A 21,211-nucleotide genomic window follows, 5' to 3' on the forward strand; every position below is an offset into this window, starting at 1 on the left:
GCCAAAATGCTTGGTAGATCACGCATGGTACAGTGAGGGCGTGATTTAAGACTGTCTTGTGTTAGCCTTTGCCTGTGCTCTGATACCACCTGTCAACACCATTAGGAGTCCTTGTTTATGTTAATAAGCACCTCTCAAACTAAATTTACGCGTTCAGAATTGGGTGAAAAGTCTTGGGGAAATTTTTTGTAATGTGTGGTAGCTTTGGGTGATTTTTCTCAGGCATGTTCTTTCCAAGCTAGGCATAGGAGAGATTGGCCATCGTTTTCCTGACTGTTGACTCCTAGCAACCACAAGTCCACATTCTCATTTTATGGATGAGCTCAATGTTAATAGGCTACGTGGCTCAGAAGCAGGCCCTCTGACAGCGCGCCCAGCATCACACGTGCGGAGGGTGGACTTCTTGGGCATGACCTCGATCAATCTGTTTTGAATTGTGTAAGAGTGAACCAAGCTGTGTTCTGTGCACCAGCAAGGAATGGCCGCTCCCTGGCCTTGCCGCGCCCACCCGGCGCGAACTGCTGATTCTCTCCAAACTGCGTTGGGCTCGGCACCTCCGAAGCCGCTCGAGCCGGGTCCTGGCGCGATGGTGCTACGCTCGGGAATGACTACTGCCCCCAGCATGCCCCGCGGCCGACCGCGCGTGCGCAGAGGTGCCGCAGCGCGCTGTCGGGGAGCGAGCCTTGGGTCCGCGAGCGCGTTCGGGATTGGCGCTGAGGTGGGCGCCGGCAGGTGAGTTCGCGGAGACCCGGAGAGTGGCGCCGGCGCCCACCTTCTCCTGGGGTGGTGGCTGCGGGTCAGCTGTACTCTGACCCAGCGACGGACCGGCCGTAGGCGCGGTTGAGGAGCGGCGGGCGAGGCCGGCGGGCTCGGGGCCCTGCGTGCGCTGGCCGGCTCGGTGCAGGGCCCGCGGGTCGGTGGCGCCCTGGACGCAGGCCGCCGGGCTGCGGGCTGCGGGCTGCGGGCTCCGGCGGCTGGGAAGGGTTTTATGGAAAGCGCACCTGCTGCCCGGGCGTCTTGAGGACGGCTGCCTCCAGCACGTTCGCCGGCGCTGACTCCACGGGTTCCGCTGGAACCTTCGGCTTGGCGGCTCACTGCGGGCCCGGCGGGGGCGCCTCGGGGAAGCGAGGCGTGCGGTAGCCAGGCCGCCCCGCGTGGGTGGGACCGGAATTTTGAAAATTAGTGTCTCCTTACCGGGAGGCACGAGCTCCCGCCCGGGAGATAGAGGTTAGGTCACAGAGCTCGGAAATATTCCAGGAATATTCGGAGTCAGATTGGTAGAAAAATAGGTTTTATTCAAAACAGATTTGAAGGAAGATGGCAGAAACTTCGTTGTTTCAAAGTTCCATCTTCAAAAGGCTCTGTGGCAAGGAAAGTTGTTAGGAGGGGAAGGGGCGTAGTAGGACAAAAGACAGGACTTTCACAGATGTTTACAGGTTCCAGTCCCTGGAACCTCGTTATGGCTTAAAGGAGCGAGGGCTTCTGTGGCAGGACATCCCTCTCTCTCTCTCCCCCTCTCTCCCCCCCTCTCCCCCCCCCTCTCTCTCTTAGATAAACACCTTGTTATTTATTTATGTACGTATTTTGGAACCAGGGATTGAATCCAGAGTCGCTTAACCACTGACACATCCCCAGCTCTTTTTTTGTTTTTATTTTCAGACCCGGGTCTTCTTAAGTACTTAGGGTCTAGATGATTTGATGAGGCTGGTCTTGAACTTGTGATCCTCCTGCCTCAGCCTCCCTAATCGCTGAGATTACAGGTATGGAACACTGGGCTCTGCAACACCTTATCTTTTTAACTGAGAAGAGAAAGTACTACAGAGGGCTTTCTTCAGAACTTAATGTACCAAAAGAGAGGTTGTTAGTGATGGAGAAACAGATTGGAGGAACAGTTGACAAGGGTCTTAGCCTCCCCGGTCATCTCTCTCAGGCGGAAGCCATTCTCAATTTCAGATGAAGTCCAGTGCAAATTCAGTCTGTTTCAGTATTTGTGTTGCTGATTCAGGCTACTTTTTTTTTTTTTTTTTTAATGGACCTTTATTTTATTCATTCGAACTTAGTGACTCACTTGTGCTAGGCAAGTGCCCTACCACTGAGCTACAAGGACAGCCCTAGGCTGCTTTTAATATGGATAAAATAAAGTTGCTTTAAAGATTCTTTTCAGTGACTACATGACTGTATCGAACTTTCCAGTAACTTCCAGTCTTTTCAGACTAGTGCTTCAAGCAAAGTTTGTGGTAGATGGTTGTGTGTGTGTGTGTGTGTGTGTGTGTGTGTTTGTGTCTGTATGTTTGTATTGGGGGAATGGCAATTGAATCCACTGAGCCACATCCCCAGCCATTTTTAAACTTTATTTTGAGTTGGGTCTGACCATGTTGCCCAAGCTGGCCTTAAACTTGGGATCCTCCTGCTTCAGCCTCCATAGTCACTGGGATTACAAGTCTGTGATTCCTGGCTCTTCTTGGTTTAGTTTGGTTTTGGATTTTTTTGTGGACTGTTTGGAGATGTTCTGGAATGTTTTCCTTTTAATTTTTTCTTGGTAAGTTCAAGTTCTTAATCAGGCTAATTCACAAAAAGAAAAAAAAGTTTTCAACTTTAACTGGTTTGCATGTAGTTTTTTTGGCTATAGTTATGATTAAGTTTGTAGGTACATATATTTCCTCTTCCTCTTCCAGTTCTCCCAGTTCTCTCTGAACTCTAACCTTAAAGTTACATCTTCTTTTACATGTTCATTTCTGTTCTCCTTGATTGATTGTAAGTGATTTTGAGTTTGATCTTTTTGTTTTTTGATAATTTTGGTAATTCTAAGTAAATGTGGTGTTTCGTTGTTGTTTTTGGTACTATTGAACCCAGAGGCACTTTACCAATAAGCTGCATCCCCAGTCCTTCCCTCTCCCCATGCCTTTTTATTTTTGATTTTGAGACAAGATTTCACCAAGTTGCTTAGGGTCTCTGGCCTGGAATTTGTGACCCTTCTGCCTCGATTTCCCAAGTTGCTGGAATTACAGGTGTGTGCTACTATGCCTGCCAGTAAACGTAGCTTAAGATTTTTTTATTTTAATCTTTATTTATTTGTTGTTATAATTTTTTGCAGTGCTGGAGTTCAGACCCAGGGCCTCATACATTCTAGGCATGCATTCTACCACTAAGCCACATCCCAGCCCCCTTACTTTATTTTTTTGGTGCTAGGCATTGTACCTAGAACCTGGCTGCACTACTGAACTACATACCACCAACACCTGAATGTAGCTTTTGCATCACTAATTTTTGTGACAGCCTCAGCTTTAGTCCTCTTCCCTATCCCTTGTTAAGCATGGAAGTATGTGATCTATGGAACAGAGATAAGTGGCGAAGTATTTATGTAGATTATATATGGGTAATAGGTGAACATGACCTATAACCAGAACATTAACTTTAAAAGGTTCTAGGATGCTGGGGGTGTAGCTCAGTGGTAGAGCACTTCCCTAGCATTTGTGAAGCCCTAGGTTCCATCCCCAACACTGGGAAAGGGGGGAAAAAGGGAGGGGGAGCAGTGAACAAAATGTTACTTCCATATAAAAATGTATACTAAGGGGCTGGGGATAAAATTCAGTAGAGTGTTTGCCTCACATGCACAAGGCCCTGGGTTCAATCCCCAACACCACCAAAAAAAAAAAAAAGTATACTAACCTTCCTTGGGAATTTGTCACATTGACAGAAAAGTAGTACTTTGCAGAAATAAACCTGATATTGGAGTGAAATTTGAGAAGGAACTCAGGAGATAATTATCTCTTATTATTATACAGCCATCTTTCTGTGCCTGGACTGGATTCAAGAACACCTTACCAGCTTAGAATCTTAAGAAGTGTTCTGTGTGTGTGTATTTCTTCTTGGTTTCCAGTGAAGGTTTTGGCAATAGTCCAAAATCTTGTACATTGGTGATTTAACATCAGCTTCCTGGGCTCATTCACCAGATTGTCTATGTCTCAGCTGGTAACCACAGTAATTTTCCACAGCAGCCATTCATGATTTCATGCACACTGTTACAGGAAGTGGGAATAGCACAAAGTGTGGTACACACAGAAGAAATAAAGATCCTGTTTCTTTGTCATTGTATATTACACATACACTTGTACAGGAAATGCAGATTGGAACGCAAGCCAGGTGGGAGAGGTTAGAACACCAGAGTCAGGCTTCTACCTATATTAATACTCATTGATAACAATTATTGAATACCTGATGTTTCACAGGTACTGTAATTGTCACAGTGAGCTGTAGGTATTCTATTTTACATATGTGTAAATTGAGACACAGGAGTTAAGCACCCCGCAAGAAAGCCAGAAGCTCTAAATTCCTGCTCTTTCAACTGTGTTGTATTACCTTATCAACAAACATATTCATGTCTTTCTCATTCCTTTTCATTTTAATGGAGTATGAGGGTTGAACCCAGACACTTGGACTTCCTAGGCAAATGCTGTACCTCTGAACTTTACTCCCAGTCCACTCTTTCTCATTCTTAAACACACACACACACACACACACACACAACTTTTCCTGTGATCTTGTAAATAATTGCCATTTCTCCTACTTTTCCTTTCTAGACTTGTCCTTATACAGCAAACTCTATACCTCTCTCTTCCGTTTACTCCTTAATGCATTGTAGTATGGTTTGCATGCTCAACTCTACTGCAACTGCTCTCATGAACTCCAATCACCCATTGAATATCTACGTTTGTGTCATCTTCTAGGCTTATAAAGATGCTGAGGCAGTTTTGTCCTTGAGAGTTTAGGGACTAACAAGGGAGAAAAGGGTTTATACATGTTAGTATAATATGGAACTATTGGCTGGGCATTCTTTTTTTTTTTTTTTTAAAGAGAGAGAGAATTTTATTATATTTATTTTTTTAGTTATCCGCGGACACAACATCTTTGTTTGTATGTGGTGCTGAGGATCGAACCCAGGCCGCACGCATGCCAGGCAAGCGCGCTACCGCTTGAGCCACATCCCCAGCCCTGGGCATTCTTTTTTTTAAAAAAAATATTATTAGTTTTAGGTGGACACAATATCTTTATTTTACATTTTATGTGGTGCTAAGGATTGAACCCAGTACCTCAAGCATGATAGACGAGCACTCTACCACTGAGCCATAATTCCAGCCCCTGGGCATTCTTTATAGTCTTGGGAGTTGGGGAAGGGATACTTTATTGAGAAGGTGCCACTGGGCTGCCAACAAGGAGAAACATTAAATTGCTCTAGAAGTATGCATGTTTAGAAATATGCATGTCTTTTCGGGAGAAGCTGTCTCTCTTCAGTGAAAGATGACATGGTTGAGAGATAAAGTATAGGTTTTAGAGACTTGACAGGCCTAGGAACTGAGCTACAATCACTTCTTTGTAATATCTGCTTTCAGTGTAAGCTCTATGAAAGTGGGCCTTTGTCTTCTTCACCTCACCCTTGTCTCCTAGAATAGTGGTAGGTACTTGGTAACTGTTGAATGAATGCTTCACAGGATTGTTGTGCTCAACACATGGTAGATATTAGTAGTACCAGTGGTAGCATAGGACTGAAGTAATGAGGCCAAGTTTTCAGTCTGTTTTATAACTGATCTTTACAGTACTACTGTTTGAATATTACACAGTTAATCAACTCCCCTTCCTTTTGAAAATTAGGCATTAAGTTGTTTTGGCCTATCTAGCATCTAGTCCAGGTTCTTCTGGGAACAACAGCTCAGTTTTTCTTTGGAAACAGTTCACTCCTGACCACGTGGGTAGTGGGTACGTGACCCACATTAGATCAGCAGTTATTTAGATGCATTCCTTCTTTAATTTTAATCATAGGTTGAATCTTAGGTTGAATTTTGTCACACAATGACACACAGTTGAAGCTTCTTCATAACCATGTGCTAATTCCTAATATTTAGACACTGGAGCTGCTGTTGCTTTTCTTTTGCATTGGTGGTACAGATGATTGAATCCTGGGGTGGTGCCATTGTACATTACACATACACTTGTACAACCCTAGTCCTTTTTGTTTGAGATAGGGTCTCACTATAAGTTGCCAAGGCAAACTTGATTCTTTACCTTCTCAAGTAACTGGGATTGTAGGTGTGCCACCATACCACATACCCAGCTTCTGTTTATTTCTGAAGATTTGATTATTTAACTTTTCCTCAATTCTGTGCCCTACCACATAGCATAGTCTTTATTACATTTCTATAGTACATAATTTAAGTTACGTAGAGTCAGCTTTTCTGGCTTGCAACTCAGATTCCCTTAACTTACTGTTACATAACAGGAGGTCATGCAACTTAAATCATTGAAATAACTAGCTAACTTGAACTGAAGAGAAGTCTCAGAGGAGGGTGAAAGCTCTCTTCAAACATAAAAATGTAGTTCATCAAATGCCACTGAAAAGACCAAAGAGTGGACACTAGCAAGTAGATTTTGGCTCAAGTTAGAGCCAAAGCAGAGCTGTCTGGGAATGGACAGTCTGTCTTGATACATGGAGATATATATTTATATCCACAACAATTATTCAATCCAAGACAAGATGATTGGGAGGAGTAATATGGGTTTAGTAATCTAAAGAGTAGTTGTCCTAGGTGGCCTGTGAAGTTTTATACAATTCTGAGATGATTCTGTGATTGAAATTTGAGTCTCTATACTCTAAGACAGATCTTTCTAGAACAGACTCATTTTTGGCTTTTCCCTACTTGTCCACCTCCTTGTACTCCTGTGTCATATTATAAACTAGTCAAACTGTCTCATAGAAAGTTGAAAAAGTCAGCAGTATGAGATGGAGATTATAGTTTATCTGTATGACAATTATAGCTAAATTCCCATTTGGATTAGGAATGGATTCCCCAATAGGGATCAATTAGAGTATATTAAAAGATGACTGATTGGGGAATGTGGAGAAAGAAGAGTTGATTAAAAAAGCAGTTAAGTAGCCAGGTGGGTAGCACATGCCAGCAACTCAGGAGGCTGAGGCAAGAGGATCTAAATTCGAGGCCAGCCTCAGCAATTTAGTGAGACCCTGTCTCAGAATAAAAAATAAAAAAGGACTGGATATGTAGCTCAGTGTTAAAAGTGCCCCTGTATTCAATCCCCTGTATGTAAAATGATGATAATAATAACAGGAGGAGGAAGAGAAGGGCTGGGCTGCTGAGCAAGACGGAGAAGGCTCAATCTCAAGTATCCCCCACAACACGCACACACATACAGAGAAGCATTTAAGTAGAAAAGAAAAACTGATGTTGCCAGCGCCCTAGAGTCATAGGAAAACAGTTTCAAAAACCTGGACTAAGTCAGTAGTTTCTGTTGCTGCAAGGGGCTTAAGGCATCAGGCCACAGAAAGAAATCACTGGAGGCCTTAGGGAGTCCAAGCCGTGAGAGAAGCTGGACCACAAAAGCTTAGTGTGAATTGATTGATGAGGCATGGTGCAGAACTTACACTGTTTTTTAAAATGTCAGTAGAATAGATGAAGAGATAGAAAGATAGGTGGCTTGAATGAGTCCAGATACAGTTGCTTTGTTTCAATTTAATTAAAGATTCAGGAGATCAGAGGTTATATACACTGGACATGAAGACAGTGGAGAGGAGGAGACTGAAGTTACACAAAGGAAGGTACTACAAAGGAGCTGGATTGAAGAGTTAACCTGGGAAGGGAGAAGACCATTCTCAAGAGAGGGAGATGTAAAGATTGTGCAGATTTTTTTGTTGATTTGGGGATTTTTCTGGTTCTGAGATCAAATCCTGGGCCTTATGCATACTAGGCAAGTGCTCTACCTCTGAACCAAGGTCCTAGCCCAACTGTGCAGTTTTGATTTGTAGAAGAAGGGAGTTGAGGGCTTAAGCCAGGGCCTCACACATTCTTGCTCTGCTACTGAGCCACATCCCCAGCCCTTTTTCTTTTTTATTTTGAGACAGGGCTTCACTAAATTGCTGAGGCTGGCCTCATATTTGAGATTTTCCTGCTTCAGCCTTCTGAGTGACTGGGATTACAGGAGTGTGCCACTGTGTCCAGCATGTGGTTTAATTTTAAAAGAAAGAGGAACTATGTTTAGGATCTGTTCCTTTTAAGAGCCCTATGCTCCTTTGTCAGTATAAATCTTTAAACAAATTTCTCAGTGACCTTTTTTGCTTAAAGCCTCAAGTGTTTTAAGCCCCTCAAAAACTCTCACCTGCTGCTTTTCAGAGCCAGTTGAATGTTGAGTCAGTTAGCTAACCAGTGTTTTGTTTTTACTCCCAAGACGGTTGTTGCTCCTTGATGGTGGGAATGGCAGAAGGTCTGTGCAGTTCCCTTTCTTTTGCTTTCCTTATCACCATCCAGATACTGCCAGGATGTAAATATTAAAGAAATGACCCTGGGAGGGACTGAGGTAAGTAATAAGATTATTGTGGATGGTTAAATATCTTGCATGAAGATCTTGTGGGAAAGGGTGTGATTGTGACCCTTAGCAGGTCCTCACAGGAAGACTACTTTTCTGGGCTGCTGAGCAGAAAGGAGAGGCCCATACCTTAGCTTGCTAAATTGTAGGGGAGGTTCTGCTTTTCCAGGTCTGTTTCCACAGTTCATGTTCTACCTTACAGTCATACCTTAATCTTGTTTAAAGGATCACTTATCTGTGGTTACAGAGAAAATATTGACTCAGGGAAGGGACAGTAGCCCCAGCTGGGAACCTGGTAGGAGCAAGAGTAGGGCTCATGGGAGAGTGTGTGATTATTGGATTTCTTTTGTTCCTATGCTGATTCCAGTTTTGGAGGAAACAGTTCAGAAAAATGAATGGTGAGTCCGTCTGAGTTCACCTAAGGGACACAAATAATGGTGGGAAAAATAAACATGTTTTCAACAAAAACTACTGGGGGAACCAAAGGAGGATCCATTTCTAGAAGTTTAGCATCCTCTAGTTACCCTGCCATAGGATTTGATAGGTTCCAAGTTTCAAGCTTCAAGCAGAATGCTCTGAGAAAAAGTAGGCAGGTTCAAAATCTGAAAGAAGTACACTGTGTAAGAAAAAAGTCTGAAGCTAGTGTTGGGGTGAGTGAGAGGTGCATGTTGAAAGATGAGACTTGCAAGGGTTAACTATGGCTGCCTGGTCATGTGGGTTGTTGTAAGTTCGCAAATACACTTTCCTAAAGACAGAGGGAAGGAAAAAAAAAAAAACTTTGAAGAGGGAAAGGAAATAATTGAATTGTGAAAGAGTTTCTGTGACTGCAGGGTAGATAGTAGATAGAGCGAGGAGGGCAAGATCAGAGTCAGAGGTCCCAGTGAGAGATTTATAATAATCATGATGGTGAGAAATGATGTTAGGCCCAACTGATTAGTAGCAACAGGTTGTAAGACAAAAAGGAGGTTGCAAAAGACATTAGAAACCTGAATGTGTTGGCACATGCCTGTAATCCCAGCGACTCGAGAGGCTGAGGGAGGAGGATTGCAAGATGGAGACCACCGTCAGCAATTTAGGAAGGCCCTAAGCAATTTAGTGAGACCCTGCTTTAAAAAGGGCAGGGGGACACTTTTGCTGAGGCTGGCTTTCAATTCACAATCCTACTGCAGTAGCCTACTGAGCCACTGTGCCTGCCCTCTGCCAGTTGTTTTTTTAAGCAGGAATGGTATTACAAAAGGTGGGGCAGGGACAGCTCACCAAATGCTTTTGTTGACATGAACACCCTATTTTTTTATGTAGCAAAAGTGCTTTATGTGTACTTCCCATTCTATTAAATAAATGTTTTCGTAATGTGGACTCTGGAATGGAGATTTAATAAAGTTAATGATTTTTTTTTAAATAGATTTTATTTATTTATTTATTCATTCATTTGTTTATATGTGGTGCTGAGATTTGAACCCAGTGCCTCACACATGCTAGGCAAGCGCTCGACCACTGAGCCATAATCCCAGCCCAATTTTTAATATTTCAAAAAAAAGGTGGGGGGGAGTGGAGCTGAGAATGCAGCTTAGTAGTAAAGTGCCCTTGGGTTCAATCCCCAGTACCAAAAAAAAAAAAAATCTGACCCATTTTGTTTTGCTTTTAAGGTACTGGGGATCAAACTATGTCTTGTGCTTGCTAAACAAGCACTCTACCACCAAACCACACCCCCATTTCTTTCTTTCTTTTTTTCTTCCCTCTCACTTCTTTTTTTTTTCCTTTGGAGACAGGCTCTCACTAATTTTAAGTGGCAGAGGCTGGCCTCAAATTTATGATCATCCTGCATCAGCCTGCTGAGGAGCTGACATTATAAGTGTGTGTCACTATGCCCAGCTCTCCATTCTTCTTTGACAGCTGTGCATTATTCCACTGTATAGATGTACTATAATTTATAAATCATAGTACATCTATACAGTGGAATAATGTCCCCTAACAATGGATATTTAAATTTTCCAGTATTTTCCATCTAATATTTGTTTTCACAAACTAAGCTGTAGGGAAGCACCCTGTGTATAGGTCATTTTGCTGAAGTGTAGAATAAATTTCCAGAAGTGGAAATTGTAGGCCAGAGGGCCTCTGTAGGGTTTGATCTAGTTCTGCTTACTAGAGTTCTAAGATAACTATATTATAAGCAGGTCACTTAGAAGCACTGAGGAACAGGAGCTCTTAACACAAACCAAGGCAGGAAGAGTGTCAAAGAAGCCTTCTTGGAAACAATGCTTGAGCTGAGCCTGTTAGTATCAATCAGGTAAAGTGGAGGGCATTACAAGTTGATGGGAGTTGCGGGGTGACAATAGGAGCCAGGGCCCAGGACCTGAACAGAGCATCATAAACATGGTGACCTTATAGAAGTCAGGTTCTCTCCGTTTATCTGTTAATGTCTGCTATGTCAGGTAATGGACCAGGTACTGGATATAGTGCAGATAGACAATTACACGAACAAATTATTATACTATCTTTTTTAAAAAAATTTTTTGTAGTTGTAGATAGACAGCATACCTTTATTTTTTTTATATGGTGCTGAGGATCGAACCCAGTGTCTCACACATGCTAGGCAAGCGCTCTGCCACTGAGCTACAGCCCCAGCCACAACAAATTATACTATCTTGTGAAATAGGAAATGATAGGAGAATGTACCATTATTAATTCTATCAGGGAAGGAAGTAGAAGAACATGGAAGTTGGAAGGCTTGTTAGAGGAGGTCACATCTAAAAAAAATTTGAAAGAATGATCAGAGGAGAATTCGGATCATTGATTCTAAGTGTATCCCCTGGACCAAAAGCATTAGCCTCACTTGTAGGAAAGACAGATTCTCAGGTGATTCTTGTGCACTCTGCAGTTTGAGAACTGTCAGATATACCAAGATACTACAAAAAATCAAACGTGCTCCAAAGTGGATGGGCAAAGCAAAATTGTTCTTCTGGAGAAGGGTGTGCAGTAGACCCTTTCCAGAGGGAATTCAGTGAGCAGGCACACCTGGGTGGCAGTTCACCTGCTTTTATCCCTAACACAGCACTGCCCTTCGCCCTGATTGGAGGAGCTTGGGGTTATAATCTACGTGATTAGCTAATTTAAAAATTGTGTTGGGCAAAGGGAAGTGCTAGAACTAAAATGATTACAGTTGGATCCAGTTAAGTCTAAACACTATGTTCTGAAAATGGATCACTAACTTTCTATTTCTCACAAGTGTCCCCTTTTTCTTTTTATACCTTTTGGTTTCATTTTTATTTTACTCTTCGGTATTGCCATCTGTCCTAGAAACATTAACTTTCTGAGATGAAAATTGACCATGGTAATAAGTTCTCCCCTTTTTAGCAGTTCAGATAACCATCCTGGTGATTAGGAGCACTTGGTAAGGTCCTTTCCAGTTCAGTTGAAGCTTATATTCTTTCCAGATCTTGACTAAAAATCAAGTTGCCAGGCAGGAAGTGATGAATTGCAAACTCTAGAAGGGGAGACTGAGCAGCAGTTTATAATAATCATACCAGGAAAAAAAAATCTGAGATCTCAAACTGATACAGAACAACTTATGACTCTTTTTTAAAAAATTTATTTTTTATTATGAACAGGCCTTTATTTATTTATGTGCAGTGCTGAGAATTGAACCGAGTGCCTCACACATACTAGGCAAGCGCTCTGCCACAGAGCCCCAATCCCAGCTCTCCTCTTTTTTTTTTTTTTTAATTTTTTTTTTTAGTTGTTGATATACCTTTATTTTGTTTTATTTATTTATATGTGGTGCTGAGGATTGAACTCAGTGCCTCACATATGCCATGCATGTGCTCTGCTACTGAACCACACCCCTAGCCCCCAAACCTGTGATTCTTAACAGAACTTTTTAAAAAAATATATCTATTTTTTAGTTATAGAAGGACACAGTATATTTATTTTATGTTTATGTGGTGCTGAGGATCAAACCCAGTGCCTCATGCATGCTAGGTGAGTGCTCTACCTCTGAGCCATAACCCCAGCCCTTAACAGAACTTTTTGTGATATTTATCAGGCATTCCTGTATAAAAACCCTTTGGTTATAACCTTCCAGTTTTACTTATTTTCAGGAGGACTGACATAAATCTATGTCTCAAGTGAAAGAACCGTTATCTTATCTTTTAATATGCCTGTGTTTTGGTTGTACTCTCCTGTCAGGGGTTAAGAACAAGTTGGTCAAATTGACCTCTTTCCTATCTACTGTTAGAATCAGCTGAAATTTTCCAGGGATTCCTCTTGGCTCCTTTAGTTTTTCCTCTATCAGTTGTGCCATCTGTCAGGATGGTCAAGGTCTTGCTGACCACAATTGGCTTCCCTGGGAAGCATCAAGGACATTTCCCTCTCCAGTGACCCTCATCTTTGCAAAGTGTGCACTGCTTGGCTTCCTGTTCTCTAAGAGTCCTCTTGATCCCCCAGGTCAGAAGGTCAGGTGATTCACTTGAAGTTGTAGAACACTTAGAACAGTCCCATTGTTCCCTGGGTCTTAGCTTACCTTAGAGGGCAAGAGCCCAAAATATTGGCTACTCTTTCCTTAGCCCTATAACTTTCTTGCCTTTGGTTTCCACGTATGGGTTTTGAACATCCAGCAGGTTGGTTTCACCAGTAACTTTAATGTCTAATTTTATAGTTACCCCTTCCATTTAACTGGGGGGTTAGTATTAGTACTGGAATTCAGCCTTATATCCTTTTCTGTCCTATAGATGATAGCTTATTATCCCAAATTAACTCATGTTGTTCTGTTAGAAGGAGTACGTCTTCAAAACACTAACAGGCAAAAGTTATAAAGCTCTGTAAGGAAAATAGAAAATGAAATTAATAAGACCAAAACCACATTCAGTTTGTATAATAGTTTTGAATCAAGAAATATAATTTTGGGGCTGGGGTTGTGGCTCAGTGGTAGAGTGCTAGCCTAGCATGCATGAGGCACTGGTTCGATCCTCAACACCACATAAATGTAAAATAAAGATATTGTGTCTTGGGCTGGGGATGTGGTTCAAGCGGTAGCACGCTCGCCTGGCATGCATGCGGCATCTTATTTTGCCTCCACCAAGACACATGTATTTATCAACTTCATCACATATGAGATCTTTTACAAATCTTTTACTTTCTAATAAAACTCCCTTACAATCTTACATATCTTTTGTAATTTTTCCAAACCTTTACTTAGTTTTGTATTGGTTATTTTGAGATCCTGGGAAACTTTGTTGTTGTTGCTAGGATTTAACCCAGGACACTTAACCACTGAGAGACATCCCAGCTCTTTTATTTATTTATTGTTTTTAGTTTGAGACAAGGTCTCACCAAGTTGCTTAGGGCCTTGCTAAGTTTCCGGGGTGGTCTTGAACTTGTGATCCTCCTGCCTCAGCCTCCAATGTCTTTGGGATTATAATATTTGCCATTAAGCCCAGTGAAATCACAGTAATCTTTACAACAAAAATCTACTCTTTGGGGGCTGGGGTTATGGCTCAGTGGTAGAGCGCTTGCCTAGCATGTGTGAGGCACTGGGTTCAAGTCCCAGCACCACATATAAATAAATGAATAAAAATAATTATCCATCAAAAAAAAAATCTACTCTTTGAGCAAAACTTCAAATGAGCTTGAGTCGAGCCTACTTTGGAGCCATCCTAACATGGAGTAGGGTGAAAGGCAGAGACTTTTATCTCAGGTTAGGCAGAGCTCTTGACAAACAATACAATATTATATCTGAAACATGAATCAAATAAAAACTAAGAGAGCTCCTAACTTTATTTTGTGCAAAAAAAAAAAAAAAAAAAGGCAAAATACTTCTATGTTTTACAATATCAACCTTTGATAATTGTAATCAGGCTCTCCTTATTACCTTCCAAAAATACATTTAAATTCCCATCCCACAAAATTTTATATATAGCAGATTACCTTTATCAGTTACAAAACATTAAATGACAAATAGCAACCAAATTTGTTATTTCTATATAAATGTGAAGGAGACTATTGCTACAGATAATTTTAAAGTGGTCTCCCATTTTTTTTTTTTGGACACGATACCTTTTTTTTATTGTTGTTCTAATTAGTTATACATGACAGTAGAATGCATTTTGACACATTGCACACTAATGGAGCACAACTTTTTTTTTTTTTTTTAATATTTATTTATTTATTTATTTTTAGTTCTTGGGAGACACAACATCTTCGTTGGTATGTGGTGCTGAGGATCGAACCCGGGCCGCACGCATGCCAGGCGAGCACGCTACCACTTGAGCCACATCCCCAGCCCCCCAAGCTTTACATTTTAAAAGGCTTATATGCTTGAAGAACATAAATGCATCTAATATACAAAGAAGCCAGTATGTCACAGTCACACAGATGTGCTTACATTAACTAAGTTTAAATTTTAAGGTAAGATGTAGAATCCATAGTGTACAGTAACAATTATCACAGGTCTGCATGGATTAGCTGTAGTAGCAAAAATAAAAAGATAGCCTTAAATCTTATAAATTGAGGATACAGTGTTAATGATCAGAAATAGACTTAGCAAAGCAAACAGATAAGAGGGAGATAAAGGGGAGCACTTATTGGTTACCTTGCTGGTAAACCTACATAAAGTTCCATTTTACAAACTTTTACATAACATTTAGACAAGGATCATACAAACCTGGTTCTCAGATGTAGACATATCTCTGGTTACATATGCTTAGGACATCAACTATATTGTAATAGCCTAAAATAATAGTTGTTTGTTTAATCAATTATGAAGTAATCATTTAAAAGACTTTAAAACAGGTACAAATCCTAATTCCTTTAAGACTTAGTTTCCCTAAGTAATAAGACCTAACAGATAAAAGAAAATTATCCTGATAAAAGCAGATCAGTGTTCAGACTTTCTTTCCTATCAGTACATTAAAATTTGAATAATTTTAACTAATGGTGCCAACTATAGTCAATTTAATCATATACACAACCTTTTTGAAATGTACCTTCTATAAACCTTTTGCAACTTAAATATTCTATAACTTGTTTACATCCTTAGTTTTGTCCTCACTTTCATCTTGGACTTTAGCACAAGAATATTACTTTACTATACAAAATACTTTCTCATTCAGAAACATTTCTTTTACCTTCTAATTTCCCATACTGAAATATGTGAATTTTATTTACACAGAAATTTCATCCTATGAGAGAGATCAGACAATCTGGCATATACAAAAATTGTGCCTTAGGGCCTGGCACTGTGGCACATGTCTGTAATCCCAGCAGCTCAGGAGGCTGAGGCAGGAGGATCACAAGTTCAAAGCCAGCTTTAGCAAAAGTGGGGTGCTAAGCAACTCAGTGAGACCCTGTCTCTAAATAAAATACAAAAAAGGGCTGGGAACGTAACTCACTGGTTAAGTACTTCTGGGATCAATCCCTGGTACCAAGAAAAAAAAAAGTGCGTTTCGGCAGCTGATGGAAGTGGGTCCGAATGACTAGAGTATAGGGTAGATGTGGGGTGGTGAGAGGAGTATAGAGCTTGGGTGGGGGCTGATAGAACCTCATATTGTTAGAGAATGTGGCCCTTTTTCTGAGGTGCTAGCAAGTTGTTGAGAAATAAGCAGAAGATGCTAGCATCCAATTTGCTTTTAAGAAAAATAGCTTTGGTAGGAGGAAGCAGCTGGAAAGAGTCTGGAGCTTTCTAGGAGAAAGCTCTTGCTAGAGGAAGGTGATAAGCTGTGGCAGGTGTAAGATTGAATAGGACAGTCTGGGCAGAGGTTTACACTTGTATTAAGGACTAGAAGCCAAGGGGAAAACCAGTATTTTTGTACCCATACCTTGAAAAAGTACTCATATACTTTATCCTTTATTTTTTTAAAATGTTTATATCCCATTGAACATTTATTAATTTATTGCCTGGCTTTACTTTTGTTTTGTTAGCATCTAGTGTCCACATTAATCTCTTACTTCAGCCCTTCTCAGATTTCCCAGCTCTGCTGTCCTCTTGCTGTGTGAGTTATTATCAGTAGATTTCAGTGTCCTCTCATATTTTCAGAGAAAACAGTGGTCTTCAGGATCTCTGCAGCTGCCAAAATAGAAATTTTTATGCTTGTGCTGCTTACAGACTTTGTTTCCTGGCAGAAGGCGGCCATAGGAAATGGACTGAACTTTTCCTGGCCCCTTCCATACTCACAAATATGCACATGAATTTATAGTGACATCTCATCTTTGCATTGTGAACAAAATTTGTCTTACTGGAAATTGTGGGATTGGCAAACTAAGGAGGAAGAGACTTGAAGCAGTCAGAAGACTAGGACCTTTAAGCATGGACTTTTTTTTTGGTATGGAGGGATTGAACCCAGGAGCACTTAATCACTGACCCACATCCCAGCCCTGTGTTGTTGTTTTTTTTTTAATTTTTCTGACAGGGATACACTAAGATGCTTAGGGCCTTGCTAAGTCACTGAGGCTAGCTTTGAACTTGAGATCCTCCTGCCTCAGCCTCCTGAGCCACTGGGATAACAGGCCTATGCCACCGCACCGTGCTAATTACAAAAAACTTCTGAGTGCCAAAGTTTTTGTTTCTGATACCCCTGAGCCCTGGGGCGGCTGTGCTGCCAGGAGTGGGTAGGTGGGTCGGGGAATGATGTGGCTAACTCTGGATAGCTTTTTCCAACTCCTAGATGGCTGCTTTCAGGCAGATTTCCACAGTGACCAAAGGCAGGAAAAACTGCCCACCCAGGTGGCCTTGGGCAAAGTACATACTACATATTCATATATATAGTACATATATGAGTTATTTCTAAATATATATAAACTTAAGAGGTGAATCTTTTAAACTATTTAAAGTATACCCAAAATCTGACCATTTCTCAGTGCCCCAACTGAGCTAAGTCCATATGCATCCACCACCTTCTGTCCCAAGAGATCTCATCAAAACCAAAGTAGATTCAGGTTTACTGAGAATAAATTCCAAAGGCCTGTCCTACTTTGAAGTCTCCTGGCCCCTGCTGCCTCTTCCCACTCTTCTCCCCTGAGGCTACCGTGGGCCACTTTAGCCTATTAGATGCCTTTTTGCTGCTTCCACCTGTCAGTGTGCCCTGGACTTGACAGGTTTGCACCTGCTACACCTTCTACCTGGATCCCCTCCCCTCAGCTATGACTTGATCCCTCTCTTCCTTTTGGTCTTTGTTCAGAGATCATCTTATCCTCAAAGGGCTTTTTCTGACCACTGAATATAAACAGCCCCTGGCTTCTGACTTTACCTTTTACTGCTGTGCTTTTCCTCATCTGTTTTCTGTTTCTTTCTGGTTCCCTTAGAGCCTGCCTGGTTGGGAGGGCTCAGTCATTGTTTGCTGAATGACTAGTTGGAGGCAGCTAAGGCCAGAAGAGGGAGCAGATAGATATCTATGTCTCAGTCAGGGCACCTCATCGCCACTGTTTCAGGCAACCCCGTTTCCTCTACTTTACTCAGCCCTTCCAGAAGAAAGAAACAACATTTAGGATGTTAGTGAGGAGCAGTCTTTCTCATGATCTCAACTGGAATGTTACATTCAAACATATGACATTGTTTTTGTAGGTTGTCATAGATGAAAATCAGCAATTTCTTTCTTTCTTTCTCCTTCCTTTCCCCCTCCTCATTCTTCCCTTCTTCCCTTCCTCCATTCCTTTGTCTCTTTCTTTCTCCCTGCCTACCTTCCCTCCCTCCTTCCCACTGTGCTGCTGAGGCTGGCACAGCCTTAATCCTCCTGCCTCAGCCTCCCAAGTAGCTGGGATTATAGGCATGTGCCACCACACCCAGTTTTAATATCAGCAATTTCAAGTGACTTAGTATAATAGCTTTTAGTATATCATAACGTAGAGGGTCCAGATACTAACAGTAACTTTCTAGAAGTTATTAGGCTGATGAATTGCCTGATAATTAAGTCAGTATGCTAAGGGCCTTGTTTGCTTTATCTTGCTTAATCCTCGTAACCTTGGTAAGATAGAGGTGGTATTATTCCATTTTATGAATAAGAAAACAGTCAAAGAAGCCAAGTAAACTTAGCCAGGATTGTAATAAGTGGGGATCAAAAATGTGAGAGGTGGAACTCAGGCCTGACTGGAATTGTGGTGCAGAGAACAGGCAGTGAAGTGCTGCTGTATGACACTAATAAGATTGCTACTGCCACTGCAGTAAGCTCTCCCAGAGCTCTTAGCCAATGGGTGTTTTAACAGCACAGGGTTACATTCCCAGAGCTATCAAGGTGGTGAACCTGGTGGAGACACATGGTGTCTGTGACAGGCACAGTTCTGGGAGTCCTTTGGGAACTGTATACTAGTCTCTTTCTAGGCTTATTTTCTTTTGTATGTGAAACAGATGATATCTATTCCAAAATGTGCTGTGAAGATTAGTGGCACCTGATGAGATTTTTCAAACTTCTACTTCTGTCATTCCCTTTAATATAAAAATATGTAATTCTAGCCAGACACAGTGGTGCACTCCTGTTATGCTAGCAGCTTGGGAGGCTGAGGAAGGAGGATCACAAGTTCAAATCCAGCTTCAGCAATTAAGGCCCTAAGCAACTCAGTGAGACCCTGTCTTTAAATAAAATATAAAAAAGGGCTGAGGATATGGCTCAGTGGTAAAGCATCCCTGGGTTCAATTCTTGGTACAAAAAAAAAAAAAAAAATTCTCTATTCAATTCAGAATCTGAATCAAATCAAGCCCCGCGGCATGTGTTACACTGAAAGAAGACTAAGCTTTCACTGTTGTCTTCACACAGAGCAAACCAACCTAGGATGGCTGATGCAGTAGGAAAGCAGGCTCTGGCCTCTGGTTCTCAGCAGAGCATGTCTGCAGACAGGAGGCAGCACCCTTCCCTGCCAGGTCCTCTGTGTTGGTCAGGAATTTTCTACTTTGACCTTTAGCTCCAACTTGGCATGATCGCATGTGTCTAGGGCAGTAGTAAACGTTGGTGACTTGTCCTGAGGAACTACAGAATGGCCCTTTGCTCCCAGATTAGCAAAAAATCTTTAATGAGAACTGGAACTGGTTCACATACCTATTTTTTAATTTATGCTCAAGTAAGGATAATGTTTTCTTCCTTGAAGTGGCTGTGTTTCCTTTTTACTAATGGCTAAATTTTGCTAATTGCCTACCCACCATCAGCATCTCTTCTTTAAAAAAATGTATATTCAAATCTTTTGCCGATTTTTAAATTGGGCTATTTGCCTTTTTATTGTTGAGTTCTTTTTTTAAGAAGGACAAAAAAGGTCAGGGACAGGGCTTTAGAAATGACAGAAGATATTAAAGTTAGACTGCAGTTTCTAACTTGGCTTCCCAACTTGTAAGCCTAGTGAAAAATGTGGTTGAACTCAACCTTGTAGTCCCAGCACTTGGACTGGGAGGAGGAGCACTCAAGCAGGGGGGGTCACTTGAGCCCAGGATATGGAGGCCAGCCTGGGGTACATGGCGAAACCTGTCTTTAAAAAAAAAAATACGGTAAGGTGGACCGCTGGCACAGGAATGTCGAGGGACAACCGGGGGAGGTCTACTCAGGAGATGTGTTGTGTTCTGTTAAATGAGTCCTCAAAGATTTGGGGCTCAGGAAACCTGTTCCAGAGGTTTGGATGTGGCTGGGCTTTGTTTTCTTTCTTCCTGAAGAAACACTGCTGTGGAAAACCCTATGCTTGGTTCTCCTTCCTTAGTGTAATGGGAGCTGGGCCACAAGCTATGAGAACATCAGCTTTGTAGCTTCTTCAAAGTGTATCCCCTTGGGGCTAGGGCTAGGGCTCAGTGATACAGCGCTCCCCTAGCATGCTTGAGGCATTGAGTTCCATCATCAGCACCACATAAATGTAAAAGATGTGTCCATTTAAAAAAAACTAAAAAATAATATTTAGGGGCTGGGGATGTGGCTCAAGCAGTAATGCGCTTGCCTGGCATGCGTGGGGCGCTGGGTTCGATCCTCAGCACCACATAAAAATAAAATAAAGATGTTGTATCCCCTGAAAACTGAAAAATAAATATTAAAAATTCTCTCTAAAAAAAAATAAAATATAATGTATCTCCCCGGCAAGACAGGAGGCTCTTTCTTTCAAATCCCTCTCTCATCCCTTTTGTCCTCTTAAAAAAGGAGTCAACAATAAAGACACATAACCTTATTTATTTATTTATTTTGCATTACTGGGGACTGAACTCAGGGTGCTCAACCAATCGAGCTACATTGCCAGCCTTTTTATTATTATTATTATTACCACTACTACTACTACTTTTTTTTGGTACCAGGGATTGAACTCAAGAGGTTCCAGCCCTTTTTATATCTCGTTTAACAGTGTCATTAAGTTGCTGAGGCTAGCTTTGCACTGGGATCCTCCTGCCTCAGCTTCTTGAGCTGCTGGGATTACAAGGATGTGCCCTACACCTGGCTATCTTTTTTATTTTTATTTCTTTGAGACAGGGTCTCACCAAGTTGCTTAGAACCTCACTATTACTTAGGCTGGCCTAGAACTTGTGGTCCTCCTGTCTCAGCCTCTCAAGTTGCTAGGATTACAAGCACATGCCAGCACACCCAGCCAAGTGGCCTGTTTGAGTCAGCTTTTTCTTGCTGTTATGACTAAAAAGTATATTTGGGGGCTCATGGTTTTAGAGGTCTCAGTCCATAGATAGCAGACTCCATTTCTTGGGACTCAAGATGAGGTAGAACAACATGGTGGAAGAGTGTGGTGGAGAGAAGTGGCTCACATGATGATCAGAAAGCACACAGAGACTCCACTAGCCTGATACAAATATATACCCTAAAGCCACACCCCCAATGCCCACCTCCTCCAGCCACACCCCACCTGCCTTAAATCACTACTCTGTTAATCCCATCAGGTGATTAAT

General features: G+C 41.7%; 1 protein-coding gene across 5 annotated transcripts in view; it reads left to right on the forward strand.

Annotated features, from left to right (window-relative positions):
- Window positions 1-659: 659 nt before the first annotated feature.
- Sgsm3 (small G protein signaling modulator 3) overlaps window positions 660-21,211 on the forward strand; it is a 32,707-nt gene continuing 12,155 nt past the window's right edge. For 2 of the 5 annotated variants that reach the window (XM_076855205.2, XM_076855203.1), the window contains exon 1: window positions 660-732. The gene's annotated coding sequence lies outside the window, so the exon portion shown is untranslated. Of the gene's footprint in view, window positions 733-1,659; window positions 1,761-8,312; window positions 8,362-21,211 lie in introns of all 5 variants that reach the window. The other 3 variants (XM_077109330.1, XM_076855204.2, XM_076855206.1) reach the window with 3 other exon arrangements.

This window comes from Callospermophilus lateralis, chromosome 4 (genome assembly GCF_048772815.1).
Source record: "Callospermophilus lateralis isolate mCalLat2 chromosome 4, mCalLat2.hap1, whole genome shotgun sequence".
Classification (NCBI taxonomy): Eukaryota; Metazoa; Chordata; class Mammalia; order Rodentia; family Sciuridae; genus Callospermophilus; species Callospermophilus lateralis.